The sequence below is a fragment of the Hydra viridissima genome, unplaced genomic scaffold (assembly GCF_058129835.1).
Source record: "Hydra viridissima isolate aposymbiotic clone 2 unplaced genomic scaffold, HvirCarnegie_v1 scaffold_1, whole genome shotgun sequence".
In the NCBI taxonomy this organism is placed as follows: Eukaryota; Metazoa; Cnidaria; class Hydrozoa; order Anthoathecata; family Hydridae; genus Hydra; species Hydra viridissima.
In genome coordinates, this window is record NW_028324300.1 from 718,947 (window position 1) to 725,075 (window position 6,129).

Here is a 6,129-nt window from a genome sequence, read left to right on the forward strand (position 1 = left end):
TTGTGTACCATAAACAACTTTTTACAGCTCAACGCTGCATGCATTTAAAAAATCTTCCTAACTTTATGGTTTTTTTAAGTTTATTTTACTTTTTTAAAATACTTAAAGTATATTGAATTCATTTAACAATTTCCTTCCAAAAATTAAGTAAATATGAGTAAATCCGTGCATGAAGAATCCGTTCATCCGAACAAATCCATCAATATTATTAATAAACTGTTTCTCTAAATTAAAATCCAATCTGTCGTTAAAACTATTGAACATTAACAAAATGCTAACACAAGTGATCCAACGAAAGCAAAAAAACTAAATCTGACAAGAATTACACACTAAGTGTTAGGTAATGGATTTGGTAGAGCTACCCATGCTCAGAATGGTCACTGAGTATGGCCAGCGACTTAATGGCTTTATTTATTAGTTGTTTTAGTCGAATCTATCAACCGATGATAACTGCGGCACAAAACGGTCAGTTTTGAAATCCACCTGTTAATTTATCCACAAAAAACGCACGCGCATCATCGCGAACTAAGATGAGCTCAAGAAAAACTTATCAGAAAACAACGTTTTTAGATTAATAACTTATCCTCAACTCGTAATTTAACCGTTCTCTTTATATGTTTAAAAAATATTTTTTTAAGAGAGCTGTCGAAAACGAAACAACAAAAATATTTCAACTTTACATTATTAAAATTGAAATAACTATCATTTTGCAAAAGTCTTAAAAGATCTAAAATTTGTCTATGAAATATTCTGCATTAAAGAATTTTGAACGGTAAAGTTATCAAAATTCTTAATAAAGAAACATTTGGTAATAAAGCAGATAAAAACTCGGTGCTAATATCAATTCATGAAAGTTTTTTCAATGATTATCACTCCTTAAAAAAAAAATAATAGGCTTCGCAAATAGTAACACTTAAAGATACACAGTTAGGTATTGTTGAAGATTAATCATAGACCTTTTAGAAAAATATTTTCGTGTTTCTTCAGCTAGTTTAAACAATTTGACACAAATTTAAACAAAAAGCAGTTTTAAGGAGTTAGACCATTTTAAACTTAATCTTTTGGTTTTCATGGTTGCAAATCACGAATCTATGATTAGCTGACATAAAAATCACTGTGGCAAATTATTATCATAAAAAAAACTGATTAAAAAATTTTTATAAAGTGATAATTATTAATTCTCGGCTTCATTTTTTAATTCAATGACTCTTTTTCTTTTTTACAACTGAATACAAATGTATATTGGTTTCTAAAATATAAAGTGTCAAAATTATTATGAAAACGCGAAGGATTCAGGTGGAAAGCAATTTAAAAAAAGGCCAATGCTATAAACAACTCGAAGTTTTTTTCGAGAAAAAAAATCTTTCGTAAAAACGCAATTTTTTAAGTAAATTATTTTTACGTAAAAAAATGCGTAAACTCGAAAAATTTATCGCCGTTTGTATTTTTTTCGGCCATTGCTATGAAGCATAAAACGTATACGTCACTAAAATTCACGCACTTTTTTTATCCCTAATACGTTATTGATAACAGCAATTTTTTTAAAATTTTTATTAAGTAGGCCTATTTAATAAATTTTATTAGTTATTAAGTAGGCTGTGCTGTCTAAATATTCCACTAAATATTTTATAATATTATATTATTTTATAATTAGAATCATACCTAAAAAAGCTTACCTATATATATATATATATATATATATATATATATATATATATATATATATATATATATATATATATATATATATATATATATATATATATATATATATATATATACAGTATTGTGAAAAAGTTAAGAACCACTAAATAAAAAAAAATATTTTTTTCAAATAAATCTAATTAATTCTTATTCTATAGATAATAAAATAGTCTTTTTTTTTCAAACATATTAAATATAGCATGAGAAAAAAGAAAAAAATTTTTTTTTGAAAATAAGTTAATAGAACCTATAAAAAATAAGGAGTAAATATTATGTGTTGATTTTTTTTTATATTTTTTTTGTGAAAAAGTTAAGAACCACAAAGAGTTTTTGGTGCGAAATGCGGCGGAAACGTCTTTTTAAATTTATTTTTCCCTTTTTTTTTAAATATTCTATTAATGACCTGAGTTATTACCAAAGAACCAATAAAAACATTTGAAAAAAATTAATTTTTTTTAAATACTTTTAAAAAAAGTATTTAATTTCAAACAAAAAAATATTCTTTCCTTTTGAAAAAATGAGCAGAAAGCTATTACCTATGAAGATCGTGTAAAAGTGGTGCATTTTCACCAGGAAGGTAAATCCGCTCGCGAAATTGGAAGAATAGTAAAGCGATCACATAGTTCGGTGCTAAAAATCATCAAAAGATTCAAAGAGACGAAATCTTACGTTGATCGCCATCGTTCTGGAAGACCGCGTTTGACGACACCCAATGATGATCGCCTTTTAATCAGGTTTGCAAAGAAAAATCGAACCATGCCGTCGCATGAATTAAGAAGGGAATGGAAGCTTTCAAATGGACGTCAAGCATCGGCATCACTTGTGCGTAGGAAACTATTAGCTAACAATATGTTATGGAAAAAAGCTGTTCTAAAACCGCGACTTACCAAACTACATATAAAAAAGCGAAAAAAATTTTGCCAAAGCGTCAAAGAATGGACTAAACAAAAATGGAGGACAGTAATGTTCAGTGATGAGATGAATATCGAGGTTGATAACCGAAAAAACCGAATTATGATTCGCAGGCAGCCTTCAGAAAAATATAATCACGATTGTATCGTTCAAAGAACAAAACAAGGTAGCGGGTCGGTTGGAATATGGTGCTGCATGACATATTATGGTCTCGGTATGTTTAAATTATTTGATGGTCGACTCAACTCTAGTTATTATGTCGATATTTTAAATAACAACTTGTTACCGTCAATTGATGCACTTGAGCAAAGCGTTCCGTTCATTTTTCAGCAAGACAATGCACCATGTCACAGGGCTAAAATTGTCTCTGAATGGTTCGAAAGTAAAAATATTGAGCGTCTAACTTGGCCACCAAATAGCCCAGATCTAAATTGCATTGAAAATCTTTGGAGTTGGCTTGATAAAGAGATTGCCAAGAAAGCACCAAGGAGCCTTGAGGAGTTGCGCAATATTTTACCAGCAATACTTGGAAATGTTCCCAAACATATTTTAGAGAATTTAATAGACTCAATGCCAAATCGTATAAATGAGTGCTTAAAAATTCATGGTAGAATTACGCGGTATTAGGTAAAAATTATCGTTTCTTGTTCTGTGGTTCTTAACTTTTTCACAATTTTTTTAAAATAAAAATTACCTGTAAAACTTTAAATACATTTTTTATATTTGTTCAAAAGTTTTTATCACTATTATTATTTTTTATTTTGTTTGTCTATTTTCTAAAATTTATTATTATTTTCTTTTTTACCAGAAAAATATATTCGGTTAAAAAGAAATTTAAAAATAAAAATAAATTACGATTTGTTTTTTTTGTGGTTCTTAACTTTTTCACAATACTGTATATATATATATATATATATATATATATATATATATATATATATATATATATATATATATATATATATATATATATATATATATATATATATATATATATATATATACAGTGCCGGTTTTAGCACTACCAGCGCCCTGGGCGAGATTTCTATGGCGCCCCTAGTTCAATTGAACCCCATACAAAAAAAGGCTAAATTTCGCCTCTTTATATTCGGCGCCCTGGACCATCGCCCAACCAGGCCCTACCCTAACGCCGCAGCTGTATATATATATATATATATATATATATATATATATATATATATATATATATATATATATATATATATATATATATATATATATACAAAATTGATATATACTATACATTACATCGTGTTATCATTGTTAATTTTATATATCGTAATATATCTCTGCTGTTGCTACTTTTTTTGAATATAATAATTAAATTGCCATTATTTTTACCCTTGTTATATATCATTAGCACAATTAGTAGTTTACTTCACATTAGTCTATAACTACTTGTATATAAACTTGAATGTAAAATCTTTATTTAGAAATATATGATTGATTGATTACATGATTATATTATGTTAATACATACTATATATTACATACTTATACTGTAATATTTGTGAATATATATATATATATATATATATATATATATATATATATATATATATATATATATATATATATATATATATATATATATATATATATATATACATATGAAATATAATGTCATTATACATATTTTTATTTAAATAGTTTTGCTAATTAAAATATACTAAGCTTCCCAAGAAGAACCTCTTTGTTTTCTCTAATCTTTATTGCTAGTAAAGTTTTAAGTTCTTAAGACAGCATTTTATTTTGTTGTGTATTTGTGTATTATATAGCATATTTGTGGACTATTAATACTTTTCTTTAGTCAAACATTATGAAAAACTTGTTTAACCAAAATTACTATCGAAAACCTACATAAATAAGCATGGAATGTTAAATACGTGCATGCATTGTTAACGAAACACAACAAGCAACTGAAAAAACTGAATAAATGCACATTTTAAGTAATTAGTTTATTATGGAGTTACCAAAATCCTTTTCAGTTTTATCTATAGAATATCCACATAAAAACACAAAGAATGTTCAGTGATTTTGAAGCTCTAACGTTGTTCCAAGAATCCCGCTAAAAATCACGAAGAAAATATCTAAAATAGAGATCAAAAATCTATCTGAAGTTTTTTTTCGAAAAAACGCATTTTTTATCTGAAAAAGTGATTCCCTTGTTCGTTTATAGCATTGGATTAAATAGCGAAGTTTTTATCTTAAAAACGGAATTTTTTGAATGTTTATAGCAATGGACTTTTTTTTTTCTTCGCTTTTTACGGTAAAAACTTCGTGTTTTACGGAAAAAACTTTGTTTTTTATGTTAATAGCATTGGCCCCAGGCTTTTATACTATAAATAGTAGCATACAATACTCACATGCAATGACCTCACTGAACTGATATATTAAAACAGTACCAGTGACGTTTGCAGCTACAAACATCAATGTCTTTCAATCTGCGTAAAAAAATTACTAAACATGTGAAACGACTTCACCTAGGTAATAAAGTGAAATCAGAGAAATTACATTCACCTCACAGATGTTGAAAAAAGCGTAGTTGATCAAATATATTCGGCGTTTCTTGTGGTGCCTAACACAATACTCACCCATGTTTAAAAAGAAAGAGAATGCTGGCAAGTTTCTTCTTCCAAATTTAAAAGCAATATTGAAAAGAAAATACCTTAAGATTTAAAATGGCTAAAAAAAAAAATTTTTTTTATAAAACAAAATAAATTCAAGACAATTCTTTTAATTTATGTTATTATTTAAGTGGTTTTTTTCCTAAAACTTTAAAATCATTTAATTAGCTGTGTATTTATTATTTTATTGCGATTCAGATTTAGTAATTTTGTTTTATTTATTTTATTCAGATTTAGAAATGAGATTTTAAAGAAAATTTCTTTGTAAGTTATAATAAATAATGATCTATGGTTGTAATAAATAACAGTAAACTGTGCGTTTGATGCTATATGGTTCAATTATTACCAGTAAGTTACATTAAATCAACCGAAGTTTCAAATTTCGAAATTTCAAAAATCATCTTGTTACAATATTCAACATATTTTTTAGTTCACCGTTTGCGCATGCGCATTTCATCTAAAATATGAAATGTTACAGCCTGTCAATAACAAAAAACGCAGCTTTGCATCTGCAACTAATTTACAAATCTCTTTCAGTCTAAAATCAGGCTAAAGTGCAATATAAAACGTCACTTGGCAAAATAAACAATTTTTTTTCCGAAAATCTTTGCTGACCGTTTATTTTTATTTGTTTCTGATAAATTTAAAAGGCTTAACTTTCAAATAATCGTTTTACATTTATAACTTTGATTATCAGATTTTAGTTACCAAAAGCAAAGCAAAGTTGTCAGAACAGGGATCTGGATCCTATAGCGTCTATTTCGTAGATTTTATTTACGCGCAATATTGTGATAATAGTCATCAATATTTTTGGTGGACATACAAATGCAAATTTCCATTCAAAAATTACGTTTGCTCACTAAAG